The 24,830-nt window shown below is 39.6% G+C and overlaps 1 long non-coding RNA gene across 1 annotated transcript in view; it reads left to right on the top strand.

Moving 5' to 3' along the window:
* Window positions 1-19,460, top strand: part of LOC119571088 — a 21,556-nt gene extending 2,096 nt beyond the window's left edge. The window contains exon 3 of the long non-coding RNA XR_005228518.1: window positions 19,415-19,460. This is a non-coding gene — a long non-coding RNA (uncharacterized LOC119571088). The remainder of the gene's footprint in view (window positions 1-19,414) is intronic.
* Window positions 19,461-24,830: the final 5,370 nt, after the last annotated feature.

Genomic DNA, 24,830 nt, shown 5'->3' with positions numbered 1-24,830 from the left:
TGTTCCGCCTATCTAGAACATGCCTTGGTCAAATGACTGAAGGGTTGCGATTTCCAGGTAAAATATTCATGAACTATCCCGTTCTTCACGAATGGAGGAAACTACTTCCCTGGTGTCGCTCTATTTTCCGCCTCTTCTTCATTTCGCCCGTATGTCACTGAGTATGTCTCTGAGGCCATTAGTTTGTGACGAGTCGAAGTATTCCCTATCTGTGGTCTATTGGGAGGAATTTAGAGGCACTGATGAGCAAATGGAATTTTTGTTTTATAAACAGTTCTGTTACAGGAAAGACAAATTATTGAATTCCTTAAAACTTAACTTAAGATTATAGCAATACGATAACCATATATTTCCATGGTTTGTAAGAAGGCTCTCTTCAAATATACTAATGCATTTTTTTCCAGAACAAATACTTTTATTTGTTATTTAGAACACGAATATCTAATATAACAAGAAAAGTGAGTACCTTTATTTTTCCTTTTTCATATTTTGCAAAGAATATTTTAATTAAGAAAAAAATATTTAGGTGTTGATAACGTGATTAAAAAAGAAAGAAAGAAAGAAAGAAGAAGAAGAAGAAAAAAAAATAACCGCATCACATATTGGAAATTCGCATGCTGCCTGCTGAGACCCATTGCATTGAGGGTGCCCTGTGTACTTATACTCCCTCGGGTTGAATATACTCTTGATCAGAAATCCCTTCTTTAGGCGAATTTGTCTCTCTCTCTGTCCAATACACGTAAAATTATAAAAGCTCAATGACAAGAGGGGCAAGCGAGTTATACCGTCTTAACTTATTTTTCATATCATAAAAGTCCTATTCATATCTTAAAAGGGTCTTTTGTTTTGTAGCCGTGGCTAAATGCAGAGTTCCTTCAGAGCTGAGGAGATAATTAAACAATTGGTGACAATTCTGCGAGTGGTTTATTTTACAAGGATTAGGCCTTTTTTCTTTCTTTCTTTGTTGGATTTCTTGGCTATCAACCAGCAGCATGTGGCCAAGGTTGTTAATCCATTTATTCTATCAATCTATATAAGGTCATAAAGTTTTGTCTCCCTGAAAAGTGATTACTTTACTTATTATTTTTTCATCATTTGATAGAAGATTTGATGTTTTAAAATCTATATTTTTTATTCGTAGGTAATTTTTGAGTGGTTGTCTATTGTTATTGTAATTTGGGCATATTGTTAATATATGATTTATGGTAAGGATGGTGGCGCACTGAGGGCATTGTGGAGGAAAATTTCTTTCTATATAGGGAGTGAGGTGGGTGATTCTAGTGTAGGTTGGTCCACTCACTGTACCACAGGAGATGTATTTTTGCTTTTATAAGAGACACAAAACACCTGAGATCTGTACGGACTATGCTAAGGTCCAGATCACCATTTGACTCGGCTAAGTTGTCAGCCTGCTCATTGCCATGGATACTAGAGTGGCCTGGTACCAATATTAGCTTGATTGATGTGTTGGCACCATTTAGCTTACAAATGATATTACCCAGTAGTTCATTTTAGTGGTTTCTAAGGATTTAATAGCTTTAAGTGAACTTAATGAATCTGAAAAAATAACTATTCTATCGTGGGTCGTCGATAGTGCAAAATCAATAGCTTTGTCAATAGCAAAATGTTCAGCGAGAAAGATCGATGTATGATTCGGCAGTCTGAACTTTAGTTCACATTCAGTCGACCATTGCCGTGGAGCCGTCGATATATATATGAAAAAGGAAGATGTTTAATATAGAATCTCTCTGAACTTCTGGCGTACCTCCACCTCCGGCGCCATGGCCTTGGCTAATGGAAGCCAGGCTTCCATGATAGAAAATTTGGGGGGTTTTTCCCAGGGGGTGCTAAAATTTTAATGAACCGGGGAAATCGATGGTACAGATTGTTTTGAATTTTAAAAATTTATTTTTCCGCGTCAACAGCTAAGGCATTAGGGGGCGAGGGGCCTTTTTAAAATGAATTTAAAATTTTTTTAAAATTTAAAAAACCCACCCAAAAACCCTTAAAAATAAAAATAAATAAAATTAAAAATAAAAAGCATAAATATTACGCTCTAAGTTAAAAATTTTAATTGCAAAAACCTTGTGCAAAATTTTATTTTTTAAAATAAAAATTTTTAAAGTTTTCCCTAAGGAAACCCCTGCCCCCAATTATTTTTCAGATATGGGGGGGAGACAAGTAAATACGTTTTAAATTTGAGAATTTTGGGCATTCTTTCCACTACATGTGCAAATTCTTAATGGCTCTTGGAAATCCCTCAAAAAGTGTTGATTTTTTTAGCCATCTTTGGGCCCCTGAGTCAGTTTTGGGTGTGCCCAATTTTAGTCTTTTTAATGCAATTTCCCCCTTTTGGGTTGGGGAAATGGTTTCTAGTCCCCCCAAAAAAAAACCTCCCAAGGTCACCCTCTAACTCTCGCAGTTTTTTTTCTGGGGATGCCCCCATTTTCCTTTTCCATTTATCCAAGACAACTTCCTGATGTTTGGGTTTTTCAGGTCGGTGTGTGGGGGAAAACAAGCTCAAAAGGCTGAGTGGCAGCCCCCCCTTGGCTTTCTGACAGTTTGCTCACCCATTAAACCCAACATGAGTTTGGCACCCGCCCTTATTTTTTTTTTTTTTTTAACATTTTGGGGGGACATCATTGTATCCCAAATCTTAAAACCCCCCTCACTACTGGATGTGATGATTCTAAGCCCTTGATTGCTTGCTTTGGCACTCCGGAGTCACAATATATCAAAATAGAACGGTTCTAAGATCTCTATCATCTTAATTTGCTGCAAGGATGGCATGAAATCCTGCATTTAAGATCGTGCTGCCAGAGAAAGACTGCCAGATCCCAAAGGGGCCCACACCCTTTTTTCAGTTTTCAAACCCCCTTATATATTGTATCTGATCCTTGGTACTTAAATTTTTGGCTGAAAAAATTTCTCTCTGACTTCTTTTTTTAAGATCTCTCCCCTTTCCCAAATTCTGACCAAATCCAGATCGCCCCTTGATTAGCCCCGGGGGGGAAAATTGGGGGAATTTTTTAAACAACCGGAACCCTGTGAATTTAATTAAAAATCTTCCACAAGATTCATCATTCTCCTACCATGGGGCCCGGCTTTTCCCAAAGGGGGGTTTAAAAACCCAAATCGGGAGTAGGAGATCCTGGAATCCTTTGTAGTCTCGGTAGTAAATCGGTTCATGTAGCCCCCGGGTGTAATGAAAGGGGTGGTTGCCCCACTCCAGCAAAACAGTGACTCCACAGGTGAAGACCTGAAACCCCCGACAGTTTTCGGAAGCTTCATTATAAACCAAGTCCAACACCCCGGAGAAAGTGGGATTTTGGCAATAAATAACCCTTTCACATCCATAATAAATTTTTACTACAAATAAGCACTGGGAAAAAGCCGCAGAAGCTTTTTTGGGGCCCTTTTAACCCCAAAAATAGATGTAAAAAATTGCAAATCCTAAGTGCTTTTGAAAGCCTTCATTTTAACTGTGGGGCCCCCAGAAACCTTTGGTTAAAATTTTTAAACCCCAAAGGGTACTTCACCTCCTGGAAAAATTGTAGGGGGTTTTTGCTCCTATTAGAGGGAAGGTTTAAAATTTTTCCTTTTTTTTGTGGAAATGTTACCCAATGGGCCCTTGTTTGGGGAAAAAATTGAACCCATGTGAAACCCCAGATTTTTTGCAGCTTGCATTGTCCTTGCAACCTGTAATTTTTCCTCCTGAGCAGTCCTTTGGTAAAGTCATCCACTCAGTTTTACATAAGAAAGAATTGGAACAACCTTTAAAATGTCATTTCGAGCAATGGAAAGACAGGTTCCACTTAAGAAAACTCCCTTGTGGGACCCCTTTTTCCAAACTGTCTTCCATTTAGAGAAACTTTTTTCCCACCCGAACTCAAAACTTCCTGTTACAAGGAAAGTTTTTGTATGAAGGTGGGTTTTAATGCTCCCCTTAAACCAAGGGTCATACAGCTTAAAGAGTTCCAAAATGCTTCCAAGTAGTTCGTAAGCCTTTTAAAGGTCAAAGAAGATTTGGTAACATGTGACTTGCTGTGCAAAGGAATTCCTATAGCATTTTCCACCCTTTACAAGGGGCATCTTGGTCGATCCCCAATTTTCTAAACCCATATTGTAGGGGGTAAAACCTTTTTCCTTTTTTCTAACAGGCATGTAAACCAAAAGGTTAACCATTTTCCCCATCGCTTACGGGTGCAGCGGGTGAGAGAAATTGGCCCAAATTTTTCCTGGTGTGGGCATTTTTTCCCCCGGGTTTTTGGGGAACGGAATGATTAAAAGCCTCTTTCCAGGGGGAAAATGGCAAAAGTACCCTCCCTGTTCCTTTTAAATGGGGTTCCCAAACAAATTTCTGGGAAAGCTGCTTCCACTAAAGAAGGGACCCTGGGTGTCGTTAAACTTTTCCCCGGTTCCAAAAGGGGGAAAATTGGGCAGTGAAAAGTCTCCAGAGGAGATCTCGGGCCTGGATTTAGCAGCTCATTAAAACATCTTTATTTCTTGAAGATTAATGCCTCTCTCCTAAAAGCAAGGGGGTGAAAATTTGGGGCTCTTTCAAGCGTTTTACCCCACCTTGTCCCATCCCCATGCAAAGGGGGGCCCCAGGTTATTGGGAGACTTACTGTCTCCGGTGGCCGTCTGGCCTCCTTTGGGCACCCCGCCTGCCTTGGCTCGGTCTTTTTTGTAATGGATCAAGGTTAATCGCGGGGGCCCGGTTTGTAATGCCCCGCAAATTTTTTTGGAATGGTTTTGTTTCCCTGTTTGCAAGTGAATTTGTGAATGAATGTTTAAACACCCTCTTAAAACCCCTGGAAATCTTCACAGATCCTTGGAAAAACTATAAAATTCCAGTCCCATGTTCTTTTCGCCATTTCTGCCTCATTTGGTTTGGAAAAACCATTCCCCTCCTGAAAAAGTTTTGGGAAAGGGGGCCGTTTCCAGGTAAGTCTTCCTGCCCTTCCAAGTAAATTTAAACTGAATCAGGTGACCCAATTGAAAAATCTATTTTGGGGATGTCCCAGTTTGAATTTGGAAATGTGTGGGAGGCCCAAATTTTTCAGAAAAACCCTGCTCACTTTTAAAAACCCAGGACTCCAAGGCCCTTCCTGGGTTTTTGCAGAAAGTGCCCCTCCCCAAAATGATGCCGCCCCTTGAAATCTCCCAAAATAAAAAGGGATTTTGGAAACCCGGCCCAAGTAAATCTTCCAGATCATCTATGTTGAGTTTATTTGGAGGAAGGTAAAAAATGGGGACAGTGTAAGGTCGTTCACCTATTTTTCAAAAGCTTCACCTGCATTGTTGTCTGCAGGTGGATTGGGCCCGGAAGGGAATATCCGGGCATACCATTAAAGCTACTGCTCCATGAGGTCCTTAAACAAAGTCCCCCTAATGGGCATGAATTTTTGGAAACCTCTCAGGGAAATCGGTGTTTTCCCCCGGGCATAATCTCTTGTAGGCATCCCCAAATGGGTTACATGGGAAAAAATCAAAGGTTTCAGTTCTTCCCCCTTTTGCATGAAAATTCCCCACGTTCCATTGGTTAGGGGATCCCGTTCTTTAAACTAGCTCTTTCATAAGGTTTTGGCAGACATGTGGTTTAAGGTTTTTTCCACCCCTTTAAACTGTCCCTTTCCCGGGAAATAAGGAGAATCTTTTGAGGGGTTTGTTTTCCCGTGGGGAAATAAATTTTTTCCCCAGGGTTTCCCTTTTTACTGGCTTCAGGTCCTTCTGCCTAGCAGTGGGGGGCCCCTTTGGGTGTGGTGGGAGCTGGAGCTGTCACCCTTTTAGGCCCCCGAGCCCTGCCCGATGGCCCAATGAGTCTTTTTAACAGGCTCAGGATTCCTTTGCCTGGGGAAAAGGGCATGCCCCGGGGCCTTTGCTTCAAGGGGGATTCTGCCCCGCACGGGGGCCTCTGTGGATGTGGTGCAGGTTTGGGGCTGTCACCGTTGGGGGCCCCCTGGAGCCTTACCTTTGGGTCCCAAAAACCTTACTTTGGGAGGAGGGAAATCTCCTCAATAGACCCTTCAAATCCTACTTAGTTTCTGGGGGAAATTTACCAGAGGCAGTTTCAGCAATTTTGGGGGCTGGGGTTTTAAAAAAGGGAATTTGGGAGAGTGGGGTTTGGGGGAAGAACACTTTAGGGCCAAAAGGGGGGTGGGAAGGGGGGATAAACTAGAAACCCAAAAAAAGGGTTTACCTGGCGTGCAAAGACACATTTGGGACATTTGCTTTTCCCCTGGAAAAAATTTAAATTTCTCCTTGCTTTTTTTACCAATTTTCTTCTTTTTTTAAAATTTTTACCTTTTTCATTTCTTTAATGAAGCTTCATGAGCTTCTTTGCAGTGGTAAAGCAATTGGACTTGGGGCAGTTTTTCATCTCCTTGATGAACTGTTGTTTCCAAACTTTTACCATACTCTTGTCATTTTCCTTAAAACAGCTGGTGTCGACGGGTTTCCCAAACCCTCAAATTTCCCTTTTTAAAACATTTTTTCTGCCACTCCCTTTAAAAATTGGGCTAGTTCCTCTAACATTTTTTTTCCCCAGAATACCTCCCTCAAGCTTGGGAAAAAACAATTTCCTTACCCTGATTGAGGGTTTTTTGAGGAGAACCAAACTTGAGCCCCCCGGGGGGGCGCTATTGCACACAGATGGTCCCCTCTTTTCAAGTGAAGAAAACCCAAAAATATTGCTCCATCTCGCGAGGATCATGTTGCCCTTCCCCCCAAAAATTTTCTGGTACTTCAAAAATATCAAAATCCTGATTTTTTACATCAATGGGCTTTTTCTAACTAGGGAAATTACTATATTAAAAACTTTCATTTTACCAAAGGGAAGATTTTTCCCTTTTGGGATTTTAGGAGAAAATTTTCCCCTTCTTTTCCTGGTTTTTGGGGCCCCCGGAAACCCTTCCCCTTTTCCCCTTCTTTCCCTTTTGGGAAACTGGGAAAAAAATTTCCCGAGTGACACGTGAAAATTCCAGAGGGAATGGGTTGGGGGATTGGGTAGGGCCGTCGGGAAGGCCCAAAATCCCTTTTTAAAAATTTTTAGTTTCCCCATTACCCAATTTGAATTTTTCATTTCCTCACCCCCCCCCCACCCACCCCAATGGGGACCAATGAGGGGAAGCTATCGTTGGGGGTCAAAAACTTTCCCCGCAGCCACAGGGGTAATGAGGGAAAAATAGGCCCGCCACTATTACAGTTTCGATGGGGATTTGTGGGAAACCCATTTTTGCTACCCAACCCGAACAGTACCCTCTTTGGCCCCACCATATTTTACCCAGCTTTGACTTGACCGGGGGCCCTTATCAAGTTTCCCCCCTGTCTAACCAGAAAGAGGACCATAAAAGATGTGTTGCTAGCGCGGACACAAAATGCCCTATCCCCAACCCCCGGACTCCTGGGCTCCTGGCAATACGGCAAAGCCACGCCCAAAACAGGGGGGAGAGTTCTCCCCCTTTCCAAAATGGGAATTTTAAAAAAGGGTTTGGGTGAAACCCCCAAACCATTTTCTCTCATCCCTCACTGGGGACCCCTCCATTTTGGGGACCCTCTGGTCCCTCTCTTTTGGGCCCTTTGGGGCCCAGGGAAACCCCTTTTTTTCCATCCCTCATGGGGACTCCTCCGATGGTAGCCCTCTTTGGGCCGGCCCCACCAGATAATTGGGGCCTCAAACTCCCCCCCGCGGCAAGGCGGGTTCTTTTTTGGGGGGTCCCATTGGAGAGATCCCATACCGCATTTTCCCCTGAGGTTTGTGGCAAAGGGCCCATTTCTTCTTTGCCATTAAAGGGGGACTTTGGGTTTTTTAGCATAGGTCCGTGCTAACTGGCTGCGTCCGAGTCGGGAAAGGGGAATACTCCTGACTCCCCCCTCAAACGCTTGTCCGGGAAAATTTTAGGGCTCCCAAAACACTATGAAAAAGGATTCTGTACAGGGATCCAACCTTTCAAACTTGTTTTCGATGCTGACCACACAAAAAAATTGACCCATAATCCCACTTAAACCCCACCCCGGGTTTTATATAATTTTTGTAAGACGGTCTATCGCTCCCCCCAAATTTTTTTCAGAAAACCTTTAATAACTTTTTGTCTTTTTCCCTTTATTTTTTAACTTTACAAATTTTGGGGCTTTTTCAATTGAGTCTGCTATCAAAGAGTAAACCAAAAATCTAGCAGATTTTTTAAATAAGTTTGGTGGTTGTCTAAGTTTTTCCTGTGTTCGGCCCCCTTTCCCATGTGAAAAAAACCCCAATAAATCTTTCTTGTAAAACTTTAAAACCCCCCTGGGGGCCCCCGTTTGAATCATATCCATTTCCTTTTTGGGTGCATTTTGCCGAGAATTTTGCATTATTTTCTGGGAAAGCCCCTAAAGACAGTCCCATGTACAGTTGGGGTATTTAAGATTCCAAGGGGGAGCTGGTAAAATGTCATTTACATTCATAAAAATAATGTTGGTGAAAACACTTTTTGGGGACCCCATTGCCTGGACAAAAAGTTCCCCAAAAAATGACATTGTCAGAAAACAATTTGATACAAAAGTTTTTGTCAAGATGAAAAATTTAAAAAAAACAAGGCAAATTTAAAATGTAAAACCAAAACTAAAATTTTCCTGAGTAGCCATATCCCATGTTGTAGGCTTTTTCTTTTCATCTAAAATACTGAAATCAATCCTCTTTTTTTTTGGCAAATTTCCCCCTGAATAGACTGTCCAAACTTTTAAATATTTGATCGGAGTTTTGGGCCCCCCTTTCGGAAGCTGCACGCTTGTTAACGGGTTTTACTGGAATTGAAAAAAAGAAAAAGCCCTGTTAACAATTCGTTCCATGACCTTTCATAAGCAACTTGTCAAAACAATTGGGGGGGTTTGGGGGCGGCAGACTGGGGGTTTCCATTAGTTTGGAAAAGTGTGGCTTTTCTAAATTTTTATTGTACACTTCTAGAAACTTCATCATGCATCATGATTAAGATGTTTTATCATCTCATATCGAATCTCATCGGGGCCTGGGGATGCCCCTTTCTACAGGCTTCTAGGGTTTGGACAAGCTGTTGGGTCTTTATTGTAATCAAAGTCTTCTCCTGTGGCAAACTGAATAGGTTGCAACTCAGCCATTCCTTATTGGTCAGGAAGCGGGATGGTATTTCCCTGAGCTGCTTGGCGAGTGCATTAGCAATGTCTCTAGGTGAATCGAAATTAGTATCCTCGTGGATGTTAATTTAAAGATTTTTTTCTTATTATTTTATTGACAGTGGCCCCAAACCTCTGATATTTGTATTGCAGTCAATTGTAGAGAACATAGCTCCACCGGAGTCTCTTTTTGCTTGTCTTATTTTCTACAGCCCTAGTTTCTTGCTTGTTGTATTGCAAAATTCTCATTGTGATGAAATTTTGAAAAGCCTGTGGGCGTTATTGCGTCGGCACATCGCCCTGCGACAATCTGGTGTCCACCCATGGAACAATGCTGCTTCTAAAACCAAACCCTGATATTGCTTACTTTATCATCAATGGTTTCCTCCAACAAGTTCGAGTTGACGCTCCTTGTGAAGGTACCCATTGCTCTTTTTTACTTTAAAATTTGGGTGCTGAAGGCGTCTCACTGTGTCACTGAATATTCAATAAAAATAGGAGATGATCGCTTCCTAAAGAGTTATCAAAGGTGTGTCCACAAGCACTTGGCTGCTATTGATGAAAAGACCAGTGATAGGTCAATAAAGCTCAAATAAACCCGGTATTATCGTCCACCCCCCGTCGGACTACCATCCTTCGAGGACCAAATCTTAATCAATCACCTAGATTACTTTTTTTTTGTGGCAGACTATCATGAAGAGCAAAGGCTCATCTAAAATACCACACATCAGGTGCGGCAATAAACTGAAAATATGTCAGATACGTGCCATTAATTTTTTCTTTGCATGTGACAAAACTCCAAAGTAAATAGGAGGCTTTTGGGGGATGTACATGGCGCCTCTGCCTCCGCCCCTACCCTCACGATCCTTCCAAAATAAATGGTAGTTCCTCAGTGAAATGACCTCCTCAGGGACGAGGTGTGTTAAGTGCGTTTTTTTGGTGAACTATATACGGGAGCATAGGACAAGGCTAATAAATTAAGGTCATTTACTTTTTGATCTAAGACTTCGACAGTTCCATTGTATAATGGTCGATGCAAAAATTTCATTTTATGAGGTTTGGAAGTGCTTTGTCCACCAGTTTTTTTAAATTTTCTTTCTGGGGACCTCTCTCAGGATGGTTTTTGGGGACAGAAGCCTCCATGTACTGCACCTCCAGGCGAGGGAGACAAATGACAGATTGGGAATTTGCTTCCTCTTCCCAGAAACGATCGCAAGCCAGACGAAGTCCTCTGGGAGTCGCCTGGACAGGGAGGTGGGATCCAGAACTGTGATTCGGTATCAGCCTCCTGGATGTTTATCCTGGGTTGATGCAGCCATTTGATTGACCCAATTAGTCAACTGACAACTTTAATTTTAGTTCTTTAACGGTTGTTTGATTTGGCAAATTTTTTTATCCTTAGCTGCAAGCTTTGATTTACATTACTTGCACTAGGTGATTTAGTTACCGCTGCAGCATAGGAAGTATCAGTTTGTGTGTCAAACTTTCCACTTTCTTCTTAGCTTCAGATAACTAACTTCATGCCTTCTCATATATGCTAATGTTTCATCTCCTTCTTCAGGATGCTGCACTCAGCAGATTCTGACTGATGGGGACCTCCACAGTTAGCATTTGGAACTCTGGCTAGTAAAGTGATGGTGTCATTGCTTCAACACATTTTACAGATGCCTTTATCAATACATCTAAAAGAGGTGTCTCCGAATTTTGGTATCTATTACAATGCATTGGCTTTTGATGTAGGTCTTACTTGGGCATGTTCATATCCAATTTGACATACTCAGGGATTTTACTTAAAGCAAAGGTCACTTTCCTTTCTTCCATCATCCTCAAATCCGTGAAAGGTTTACTACCTTGGCATTTGACCCAATGGGAATAGTTACTTTAACCGAGATCATGATTTGCTTTAACTAAAGAAAATCCTTAACGGGGAGTTTTTGTGTACTTTAACAAGGAGGCTTTCATCTCGCAATTTTTGAAAAAGTAAAACCCTTGACCATCAAGGACCTTTTAGATTAAAGGGTTCATTTTCAAAGCAAATTGATTTTTCATTCATGCATTTTACATTCGCAAACCTTGCATTCTCAAGGGGTTTTGAAATGGTCTCTTTTGTCTTTTGGGGGGGTTTTGGTTGTTCATATCAATTCGCAAAGACTGGCATGATCTTCTTTGAGGAGGGAAGGGTACTGGGGTACATTCATCGGGGTAAGGGACCAGGTACAACCCTTTGGGCTAAAAGTCGTAGCCTAAGGGATCAAAAACTCTTAATTTTTGTACGAAATAGCTAAGAATAAGGCATTTTTTCTGTCCTCAAACCCCCCAGTAAACCCTGGTTGCATTCTCCATACTGACTTGCCTACTGTAGCCTCGTTTCACCTCAAAAACAAAAACCTGAAGGGGGCGGGAAAGGATCTGTAATTACGGTTTTACTTTATTTTAAATTACTTTTTAACTCAAATGTCAAACGAGATGAAAGGCCCCGGGCTGCTGCTTTTAACAAAGGGGTTTCCTCATCAAAAATTCATTCACAAATGAGGATTGGGTATCATACATGAAAGGGGAGGGAAACACCGAACAAGGAAACCCATCACAAGCGACCCCCCCTCCGTGATTTAGGGGCGTGGGGTTGCCTGGCGAATCATGAGGATCGTCTGCTCACGTGATCGTGGCGTGGCAATAGCAAGGGGCCCCACCCAAATCGTGCGATCATCGCTTGTTGCCGCGGATCGAGCAAACTAGCGACCAGGCGGTTACTGTTATGATAAGACCAGTTGCTAGAGGAGAAAAAATATGTCAACAATTAAGGAAAGGGTTTTGATTTTGAAGATAAAAATACTTAAAACGGTCTTTACCTGTTTCCGCCACTACAGAAAATTAGTGACACATAAAAAATTATAGCAAAGGATGTGTTGATATGTAATTTTTTCTTCATATGTTATGAATGTTCCTTAAGTTAAACCAGAAAATATTGAAGAGGTCGAGTAGAAAGATTTATTCAGTGCCAGTGTAAAAATATTGTCTCTCTTTTATAGGGTGATTTAAAAAAATAGATGCATGTGTTACTTAAAAGTGGTGTCTGAGTGCGCATTTCCCAATAAAGTAAATTACCACAGTCCGTGGGCATAGTGACCGTCTCCAAAAGATTACAACTTCTCTAGTTCCATCTCTTACCTCATATTTGTAGCGGGTGAGAAAGATAAGAGCGGAGTGTTCAGAAGTAAGTTTGGTTAAATTCTTAGGACACAAACTAATATATTTAGATAGCCCCTGATAAACAAAATTACAATAACCAGCAAAGTGGGTTACTATTGCATAGAACCTTTTTTTCCTGTATACTTGTAAGCAGTAGTGTAGACAATTTCTAGGGGGTTAGGAAGTATAAATATTGATAATTTACTGAAGAGCTAGTCCGCATTCTGTGTTTGACTCGTCTTTTTCTTACATCATAAAACGGAGAAGCCATAATCGATGTTTACACTTTTCTTTTTATAGCAGAAAGGGAGTGCACTTCAAGGTCACAGATTTTTTTTTCTTAGCTTACCCCATTCTTATATGGGGTTGCCATGATCATTTTCGGCAGATATCTTTTATGGCTGGATGCCATCCTGACACCATCCCTCTCTACCGGGGCCCTTGGGACCGGCACTGACTTGGACTGGCTTGCCCAAACAGTGGCTAGGTAGGCAAATGAGGTGAAGTTCCTTTACCCAAGGGAACAACGCGTCGGCGGTGACTCGAACCCTCGAACTCAGATTCCCGTCGTAACAGTCTTGATCCGATGCTCTAACCACTCGGCCACCCGGCGTCACAATAATTTTTTTTCCTAACTTTTTCCCATTCTTATATGGGGTCGCGATGATGATCAGGGTTTTGGCAGATAGCTTTTAAAGGTCAGATGCCCTTTCCTGACGCTAACGCTCTCCCCTTTTACCCGGCTTGGGACCGGCACTGTTTTGGCTGGCCTGCCCCCCCAGTGCCTATGTAGGCAAGCGAGGTGAAGTTCCTTGCCCAAGGGTACAACACGCCTTCCGTTGACTCGAACCCTCGAACTCAGATTGCCCTCGTGACAGTCTTGAGTCCAATTTTCTAACCACTTGGCCTGCAGCCTCTAGGGCACAGACTGGTAAATGTATGTATAAAATATACACATGAGCCTTAAGGGAAGCCGAACATCTATTTGCATTATAGATTGCAAAAAGAAATTTTCAATTAAAGAAATAAGGCAGGAACACGTTTGGAAAAATTTATAATGCCCTTGAGGCTAATTAGCAAGACATAGCTGGGATAACGACACGTGGGGAAGGAAACCCAAATTCCTTTTGATTTATGCATTTGCGTTGAAAATCCTATTAATGCTCTCGAATAAAAATAAAAAACAGCGACTATTCAATCTATTCAGTAATTCAGCTGTTACTTGTATAAGATGATACATACAAACATGTGAGTGGTTATCTATTCAGTAATTCAGCTGTTACTTGTATAAGATGATACATACAAACATGTGAGTGGTTATCTCATTTATATTTATGTAGTAAGTCAAAATAAAGTCATGGTGACTACAACAAGAGTTCCATGATCTTTTAATTGAATTTTTCATTTATTATGGAGATGTATTAGGGATGTAAGAACGGGCTACATAACATGTAAAACGATGAGTGGAGGTCGCAAGTCATATTTAATCGGCACGAAGTTGAGTCGTACTGTTGAGATCTTATTAGGCACTATTTTATTACGGATACATTTTAGCTGTGCATTATAGTCTTTGCGAGTCAATGTTTGCATATTGTATATGGTGCGAACAATGGGCTAAATCAATCTCGGTGAGGGGTAAAATTGGTTACATTTTTTGGTTGGTAACACCTCAAAGACGAGATTGCCCCACCACAGTCTCAACCTCTGGCAAAGATATTTATAACTAGACATATTGAGTACAGCAATGAATTTTATGATCCTTTTTCATTGCATTGGATTATGATTTGGGTTATTTAGAATTTAAGGTAACACTACGTGTTTATACACATTGAAAAACCGATTGTAATTCACAAAGATGCTGGTACTTAATGACTAGATTAGGGAAGGTCAACCACAGGTAAATAGTTGCTGAAAACATTTCTGAAGACCAAAGAAACCCCTGACAACCTAAGCCCTCCTAAGGGAGGCTTGTAGGGATGCAAAGGGGAACAATGCCAGCAGAAGTCAGGCAAGAAAAGTGGCTGGAATTTGTGTGAGTCCTTCGATCACCATACCACATCTTAGAGGCTATGGCAATGGGTAAGCAAGCTACCAGCCGCTCAGCCCCGAGATGCACGCACAGATCCCCCCAGTCAGAGGCCAACAGACTGGCGCACGAGTTCTTTGCGAGAACGGTAGCGACGCCTGCCAGCCAAACGGAGGGCAAGACAGAACCCTACAACAGGCAGACTTGCTCATTCAGAGAAAGGGCAGCGAACCCGATAACTCAGATCGTCTATCTTTTCTCTGAGGGAACTAAGAAATTCATATAAAGTCAGTTGTAACCCAGCCCCGGGCCTCTGACGGGATTCGTAACCCAATCATTTCCACCTGGTGACGAGTAGGTGAGCCTGCATTCCTGCAACTCATCAATCAAGTCCTGAGGAAAAACTTCCACTTACCTCAGATTGGAAGAGGGCTACCATATTTCCCATCCTAAACCAAAGGAGCCGGTGGGAAGTACCGCCCCATCTCTCTCCTCAGCTGTCGGACAAGACTGCCGCGAGGAATGTACTGAACCGGCTCCGATGGAAAAATGGACACCCACATGAACATCTCAACGGGTTGGCCAGGGGGCATGAGAACAGGGCACACAAGCATAGCCCCGCTCTTGAGCACAATAAGCACAGGCACTTGTGGCAGGATTCCTTGACCTGGAGAAGGCTTTTGAATGGCAATCTCTGCCATTCAGGAGAGCCTGACCAAAAGGAATCAGGAGGTAAGGTCTTGGCTGGATAGGTGACTACTTACGAATAGAACAGCCAGAGTCAAATTCCAAGGTCACCTATCCCACAGCCACATGCCAATAGAGAATGCAAAGCCACAGGGTGGGGTTCTCAGTCCAGCCCTTTTTAACACAATTAAGTCCTGATCCTCAAAATAATCCTCCCAGTGGGGTGTGCAAGATCATCCTCCTATGCAGACGATCTTGCTATCATCTCCAATGACAATACTGCCTGAAACAAAGCCCAGCATTTTGTCTGGACTTGTATCGAGGAGTGTTGCAGGGGACAGGACTAAAGAGATCTGCAGCTAATCCAAAGCCATGGCTCCGAGACAGAGAGTTCAAGGCACAGTCTGAAAACAGGGAAACGACTTGGAGTGGGTTCAGGATACCTCTACCTTGGGGTAAGGATTAGACGGACCTCTCCTCCGCAAGGAGGTCAGCACCGTAGATGCCAAACAAAATCAAGATGCATAGGGGCCAGACACCAGAGTACTAAGAGCATTTATGTACATGCTGTCAGGCCCATTGTAGACTATGCCTCCTGCCTGATGCATTAAGAGAAAAATATAAAGACCCAACTGGAGACAGTCCAAAAACGAAGCCGGCCAGGGTCATCTGGGTGCCCCAAGGTGGGCAAAGGTCCTCAACCTCTAGTGGAGGGCAAACCTTCTCCTCTGGCCTCACCCCGAATTGATTAATGGCAGCACCAATTCTTATCAAAGGTCATCCAGGCTGACAGGAAACACAAGCCTAGACAAAAAATAGTCAGACGGCCCTAGAACAGGATAACGAGCTGTTTGCAAACCAATACTCCTGGCTGTCTCACACAGCCAGGGTTGTTAATACCCATCAGATCAAAGAAACCACTTCTCGCCAAGGGCATGGACTCCCATCCCCTGACTTGTCGAAACTCCGCTGTGGGCACCAAACCTCAATAGAGATCTCGGTCATGAGACTGGCAAGCAAAAGAATGAATATTGTATGCATAGCCTAAAGGCAAGAAACTCTCAAAGTGTCATTGCAACCATCACCCCTCGGGCAGCGAACAATACAGGATGGATCGATCGATTTCCTTGACACACAATGCAGGGCGCCGGCTCGCAGCAAGGGATGCCACAAAATCCAGAGGGTAACAGACAAAAGCTTCCTCGCTACAGGGCAGAGGCCAGTTGCTATCATGGTGAACACTGAAGCCACGCGTCATGAGGGAAGGAACAATTGGTCATTACACACAGACTCCAAAAGGAGCCTACTGACTGTCTTCAGCAGCGTCACCCACTGAACAATATCTAACTTCTGACACCATCCTCACCTGAACAGAGGATTCTTGCACAGGGGTAGAAGCATATTCCATAAACTGGGTTCCCAGCTTCCCAGCCACATAGGGATCAGAAGGAAGATGAGCTTTCGACAGATTAGCCGAAGTTGGCGAGGTATGCCCCTAATTTCCCATTATAATTACATCAGAGCCGGAAATTACTTAGGAGGAAGCTGTTCCGGTGACGGCCACCTCCTTCCCCTGAGCTTGACAGAGAGGAAACGAGATCCTCCCCTCGGCCAGTTGGTACTCAGATGCCACCAGCTATGAACACTGGCACGTCTCTGAAATAAACACAGAGCGTACCGAAGTCATTCGCCACAGAATGCGCTTAGGTTACCACTGTTCATGCAGATCATATCAAAACAATAGAAAGTGAAGAGAGGTGTTCATGCTTGCGGCGAGCGAAACGCCATACTTGTACACTAATTAGAGAATTGTGTGCACACGCAATCCTAGACAAAGCCCGCAGAACAACAGCCGTCGTGCTGGTAAAGAGATTATGGAGATGCTTACACCACGGCTACAGGAGCGCTGCTGGCAATCCCCACCGCCACGGTAAGCACGAGTGTCAGATAAACGAATGAGGACAGCCATAAAAAGGGTAGAAGAATACCATCAAAAACTGGGTTCCCAGCTTCCCAGCCACACAGGGATAGAGGGAACCGAGCTTGCTGAACAGATTAGCCAAAGTTGGGCAGGGGTATGCCCAATCCATGATAATACATCAGAGCCGAAAATTGACCTTAGGAGGAAGTGTACTGGTTGACGGCACCTCCTTCCCCCTGCAGCTTGACAGAGAGGAAACGAGACCCTCCCCTCGGCCAGCTGGTACTCAGATGCAAGGCTATGAACCACTGGCACTCTTCTGAAATAAACAACAGAGGTTACCGAAGTCATTCTGCCACAGAAGGCGCTTAGGTTACCACTGTTCACGGCAGATCATACAAACAATAGAAAGTGAAGAGAGGTGTTTCATGCATTGCGGCGAGCCGTAACGCCATACTGTACATTACCTTAGAGAATCTGTGTGCACACGCAATTCCTAAGACAAAGCCACGCAGAACACAGCGTCGTGCCGGTAAGAGATTCGCGAGATTGCTGTACACCACGAGCTACAGGAGGCCTCCTGGCAAATCCCACCTCCACGGTATCAGCACGAGTGTCAGATAAACAAAGGAGACAGCCATAAAAAGCTGACCACAGGAGGGCCATAAGTGAAAGCCATGGCTGTAATTGAGCACTAGGGACACGAAGTAAGAATGACCCAAAAATTTGTATATCTCACTTACTTGGTCTACTACATATGTTACTTATGTATACATCATTTAATTAGTCTATAGCTGATAAGGATAAATTAGTACTCCAATAATTATTTAGAAAGATGATGTTTATATTTCTTCGAAAGATAAACTTACTTTCCTATTTTGTATCAGGTGCTATAAGTGAATTATACACTAAGATAAGGAACAGTGTAAATATACAAGTTTACCGCTACAAAGTTCAGTTTTCGTTGTTATCCCCCACAGTGTCATTCTCTTTAATTAAAGGGTACGAGTTATATTTCACTGTCTGATTATTACATTAAGTCGTTATAATGGATATTTAAGGAAGGAAAAACCAATATGGTATTAACTTTTTGTTCTGGAGAAATTCACTTAAGTTCGTATTATTGATGTAGGATTAGACGATAACCCTATGCTTGTAATATATGTGACCTGAGTAGATTGCTAAAAATGTTAAGAAGATACAGTGTTAAAACCCTCCATATTATTCTAGTCAATAACCAGAGAGAGAGAAGAGAGAGAAAAACCGAAAACAAGTGCCTGGGTAGGATGCCCGAAAGAAGCTAGTGGCTGAACACGTGGCACTGGATACCCATTTCATTATGTTCTTCCTGTTATTATGAGGATTTAAAACCCATTCAAGAGATTTTTTTTTTTCTCTGTTTTGTTTTGTTTGCTTCCGAGAAGTCCTTGGAGAGATCCACCAGATTTGTAAAGCAGGATGACATCACTTAGGAATCCTCTGAACTGATTACAGTGAAGAAATGAAGGAATAGAAGGAAAGTCTTTACGACAAAGGATTCAAGAAGGAAGGACTTATAGAGAAGGGAAAGTTATAATTCAACATTAGTGGAGAAAATGACATCGGCTGTCAATTAATGATTTTTAGTGTACAAGATTTAATGATTTATAATTCAATATATCAAGAAATGTAAGATTATCAATTGTTGATAATTAACCTTCTCTCAGTTACTCTAAGACTGAAATTAGATCATCAGTTAACCCCTCTTATGATTATTATATTTGTAGTGTGGGTTCATCAAGAGATGACTCAGGTAATGATACAGGAGAGCTCACACTTGACGTTAATTAATTAGTGCCCCCTCTAGATAAAGCCCGAAATGGATTTCCCAGTAGAAAAGGGAAAATAGTGGTGTGACCATAGAGAGGAAGGAGTGGGCGAAGCCAGAACTCGCAAATCCTCAAGCAAGCCCGGTTCATGGTTATTGAGTATGTCATGCTCATTAGCTAAGGTGTTATCACTCACCAGTAACACTTCTAGACAGGGGTTTATTATCTCCTTAGGTATGTGACTGTGGCCGGTTGGTGAGGGGAATAATACACACACACACACACACACACCCACCACACACACACCACACACACACCACACACAGACACACACATATAATATATCTAGTATATATATAATATATATATCTATATCATTATATATATATGTTATATATACATATATTATATATTATATATATATATATATATATATATATATATTATATATATATATGTGTGTGTGTGTGTGGTGTGTGTGTATAAATGTTATATATTATATATATATATATATATATATATATAATGATATAATAATATATATATATACATATGTTTTACGTTACATTCACTTTTAGAGGAAATAATCTGCTATAGAGAAGTTCTAGGATTAGTGATATGAGTTACCAATAATGCCATTATGTTCCTCTACAGTTCAAATGAATAATGTAACCGCAGTGTTTGCAGATTTCCATTGTGACCAAACGTGGCCAAGAGAGAAAGAAGACGAGGAAGTCGGTGTCAAAGGAATACGATGTTAGGCATACCAATGACGTTAATTTCAGCCCCCCCCCAGCAGCCGGATCGCTTTCACCACCTTCAAAATCTCCTATGGCCTTCACGACTAGTTTAAAACTCCAGTTACTGCATCTTCTTCCCTCACTCTCATTCCCATGTCTTCGTCTGTATCTGTATCCACACCAACACGAACACGCCGTTGGTGACTTGGTCCCCACCTGAAGCACCAAACGGAGAACCTCTCGCTGACCTTCATAAATATTCGTACAAGGACGCATTGCAGGTTATTTATTATTATTTCGTAATGAAATACTTTGTTTTCTACTTTGCACTTATAATGCCTCTTAGGTTATCAATGTAATCCTTTTTAAAATCTTTCCCCAGGAAAATAAAGAGCTTATCAAATGCTTAGCGTGTAGGAGGCAAAGGCGACGGGACTTTCCGATAACGGAAGTTAAAAGCCATACAGACCTGGCAAATACAAATTTTCCATCATGCTCAGATTGGCAAGTGGCGATGGCCTCTTCGTGCAATATGATCGTAAGAAATTTTGGTGAGTTCATGCCTCTAATCTTATTCAGCCGTAACGCGCACACATATCTTTCAACACACACACACACACACACACACACACAAACACACCACACACACACACAAAAAACCCCACACACCCACACACACACACCCCAAACACCCCACCCACCACGTATAGTTATACACCATAATAAGTGTATTAACAATATTATGTTATTTAATATATATTTATTATATATATAGGGTTTGTGTGTGTGTGTGGTGTGGTGTGGGTGTGTTTTTGTGTGTGTGTGGTGTGTGTGTATATAAAATATATATATATTTATATAAAATTTATATATATTTATATATTATATTATATGGTGGTTGTGTGGGTTTGTCTCATTATAGTAATGTTATGTATATATAAAATTACACCACACACACACACATTATATATTATAATATTACAATATATAATATATTAAAATTTGTATTCAATATTTTTAACTTAATGCATATAGAACACACACACACACACACACACACACACCCCCCCACACACCACACACCCCCCCCCACAAACACACACACAAAAAGCACACGCCACGCACCCACCCCCACCACACACACACACACACACACACCAACAATTATATAATTTTATAAAATTTATATTATATATATATGTATAATATTTTAAATTTGTTTTAAAAATATTTTATATATATAACTTTAATTATATATAAAAAGTATATAAATATATATTAATAATATATATTATTGTAGATGTTTATTATATATATAAATTAATATAAATTTTAAAAACTATATTATATATATTAATATATATTATATATATATATTATAAACATTATTTTGGTTCAAAAATATAAGTTTATAAATAATATATATATATAAATATTTATAAAAATAAAATTTTATAAATAAATTAAAAATATATATTTCATAAATATGGTTGATAAATATTAATTTACATAATTAAGATATATAATATATTATAATTTTAGTTTAATCTATATAATTATATACTACATACCCCACACACTCACACCCCAAAACCCACCCCCACACAAAACACAACACACACATCATACACACACACCACACACACACCACAAACATATATATTAATTTTATATTTATTTATATAATTAATATATATATACATATACATATATGCCCATACTGTATATAACAGATATTTTGTGTGAATTTAAAAACTTTTTTTGTCAGCACCCCATTACTTAATAATATTAATAATAATATATAATATATATAATATAATTTATATATATTATATTTTTTTTTTCAAAATAAAAAAAACCCCAACCCCCCCCCCAAAAAAAAAAAAAAAAAATATATAAAAATATATATATATATAAAATATATAAAAAATTTATATATTATATATAATATTTTAAAATCTTATAATTAAGAATAATTGTAATTAAAATTTTTTTTAAAAAACCCCAAATTATTAATAATAAAAATATTATAAATTTTAAAATTTTTTTTTTATTTTTATTTTAATTATATTATATTATATAAAAATATTTTTAATATATATAAAAAATTATATTTTTATTTTATATATTTTATAATAATATTAATAAAAATAAAAAAACATATTAATTATATCAAATATAATAAATATAAATATTTTAAAATACATTTTATCATTTTATATATATAATATATATATATATATTTTATTAAATTTATATTTTGTGTGGGGTGTGTGTGTGTTTGGGGTGTGTGCTTTTGGGTGTGTGTGTGGTGTGTTGTTTGTGTTGGGGTTTGTTTGTGTTTTTTGTTGTGTGTGTGGCGTGTGTGTGGTGTGTTGTGTGGTGGTATCAGGTTGGGTCCAAGACAGTCCCAATACATGTACTTTAAAAATAATTATTTTTAATAGAATTTATATACTGTGTTTGGATTTGCAAATTGTGTGTATTTTGGGGTAATTCTACATTGAGTGTTATGAAAAATGTGTGAATATGGGGCAAAGGGCAAAAACTTAAATTTTTTATCAATTGCTGCAGTATAAGGACCCTACAGCACCTCATTACTTTAAAAGCGTGACCCCGTTTATATCTGTCACTCCATTCTCCAATTTGTCGGGTATCACTAAAACAGCAGCAGCAAGAGGAGTCGACATACTTACGAAATCTGGGACCCCTTTACCAAAACCCCACGAAAAAAATGGAAATTTTAAGGCTGAGTGTAAACATTCCCCCAAACCCCAAAAATCTCCTGTCCCAAGGAGTAAATTTCCAACCTACACAAACTATGAAGGTTTGGGGTTATTTTATGTGTAATAAAGGGTTCACAGTCTACAATTCCTAAGTGGGATAAAAAATCTTTTGTGATTTGTAAACATGGGAGAATTATGGCTGTTTGGGAAAATGGAAAACGAGAATGGGGCAAAAGGGAGGTGCGTAGTATTGCACTCAGATTTTTTTGATGTCAAGTACGCTTAAGTTAAAATATAACGAAAAGTAATCACCCCCCAACCCATTCTATTTTTTTTTATACGGCATATCATAAAGTTTTTTGTATAGTATATTATATTATTCATTTTCAGAGAAAACCCGATGTGTATGAGAAAGACACAAAGACACCCCGGGAACCAGCAACTACAGCTAAAAACCGGTGGGTTTTTCAAAAAATCCTAAGAAATATCCCCCTACAAAAGCAATCTTCATGACTTGCCTTTTTTGTAGCAAAGGACCTTTTTCCATTTTCTTGGGAGAGAGCCTTTTCTTTCCTGAAAATGATGTGTCTGTTACCCCCGGACCCGAAAACGACTCGAAAGACTTGGTGAAAAATATGCAGGATATTACACTGAAGCCTTACATTGTCTTTGGTCTAGCGGCAATGGGATCACTTAGGAATTACTGTCATTCCATGTTGGGTCCTTGAAACATCCTTTCTGGCCTCAAGCGTTTCCGTGGCCGATAAAAAGCACAACTTGCATAGTTCAAAAAAATAAAAAAATAAAAGACAATATAAAATGACATCAGCATTTCACTTTGGGCAAGATAGGACCCTTTCTGATTCTGAAAACTAATAGAAGTGACCGGATATTGACATTGGCGAGAAAAATTAGTTTTTGAAGTTTGCCGCGACACAATTTATACTTCGCCCCACTCTGAAAATTTTGGTAAAGGTGGTTTATGGAAGCAGGGCTCAGTAAAGCCTCCAAACTACCTTGCCGCTGATGTTTTTGGAAGGAGAAAAAAATTGTTCTGTTTTTGTACCAATGTAATTCTCAATTAAAAGGATTTTGACAGTGTTTAGTATTCCTAAAAAAAATTATGTATCTAATGGGTACCAACAAAGGGTTTTTATGGTGTAAACTACTTACGGGGCAGCAGAAATATTTTTGGGCATTGAGGAGGCCAGAAAATTTTGCCCCCGCAAACCCCCGTTTTGCAAGTCGGGCTACCTTGCACAGGAGCTTCAAATTTTTTAACCATATGGAATCCATGTGACAGGGCTTAAGAAATCTGTAATAAACATCTGATCCCCTTTAGGAAGAAAATTTTATTGCGGTAAAAACTCTAGACCCAACCCAGGTTTTAAATCGGGGGGCGAATGAAAGAAAAGGTCTCAGACTCAAGAAAAGCACACAACCCAAAGAACCTACAAAATCCCGTGAAGATTACAAAAAAAAAGTTCAAAACTTTTCCCCTTTTAAATAAGAGTTCATGTATATTCATACACAGGAGTCAACATACCAAGTGAAAAAGGGGCAGCAAACAAAACTCACATAATTTTTTTCTTAGCCAGCCTTGCAAGCAAAGACACTGATTTTTTCTTTTGGAAAGAAAACAGCCATATCTGCCTGCCTTTTAAAATAGGGGAAAATTTTGGCTGTGCCTGCATCTTCTGCTCCCGTTAAAAAGCTTTTCAATTTCGGAAAAGTGTTTTCAGATGTCTTACTGCAAAAGCTTCGAAAATGTGAGTTCAAGTAAATTATTTTTATTTTTTTTTAAACTTATTTTGGAGCAAAAATGGGAAATAAAAGTATAAAATCTATTTTGAAAATTTCTATGCCCCACACCCACAAACCCTCCCATTTTTTTTGAGTAATTTGTAAACTTTGTACTAAAAGTTTTTTTTTAAAAGGAAAATTTAAAAAAAAAAGGTTTTCAAAAAAGTCCATGAAAACAATTTTTGTTCAATAAAAAACTGCACATATCTGTTATTTTTAGTTAAAAAAATAATTTTTCATACTGAAAAAGAGAGAGGTCTTAAGCCCTGTATCATATTTTCTGCAAAAAAATTTTTTTATTTATTATAAAATATTGATAGTCTTACTGGGGTAGGGAATATTTTTTCAAGTTATTCTAAAGTACGTTTTTTTTTACAATTATGTGAAAAACCCCGATATGTAAAAAAAAAAGCTTTTGCAATACTTTTTTGCTCGAACCAAAATTTTAAACAGGTTCTTAAGTGAATATACAAAAAAAAATTAACTTTCGTGCTTTACTTAATAAAGGCATGGGGCATGGACTTTTAAATAATACAAAAAAACGATTTTGTACATGTACTTTAAATTCCCGGTATTTGAAAAGGACTAAGCAATAAGAACCAGTAGTTGGACCCAAACCATGATGAAATATAATATTAAAAAAAAGTATTATTTTACGATAACCCTATATATATATAAAAGGTATAATTAATGTTATAATATATATTATAATATTATATATATATAATTATATAATATGTATAAAATATATATAATTATATATATTATTTTTAATATATATTAATATATAGTAGAAAAGTA

Source organism: Penaeus monodon, unplaced genomic scaffold (genome assembly GCF_015228065.2).
Source record: "Penaeus monodon isolate SGIC_2016 unplaced genomic scaffold, NSTDA_Pmon_1 PmonScaffold_509, whole genome shotgun sequence".
Taxonomy (NCBI): Eukaryota; Metazoa; Arthropoda; class Malacostraca; order Decapoda; family Penaeidae; genus Penaeus; species Penaeus monodon.
This window is presented reverse-complemented; position numbering and strand designations above follow the sequence as displayed.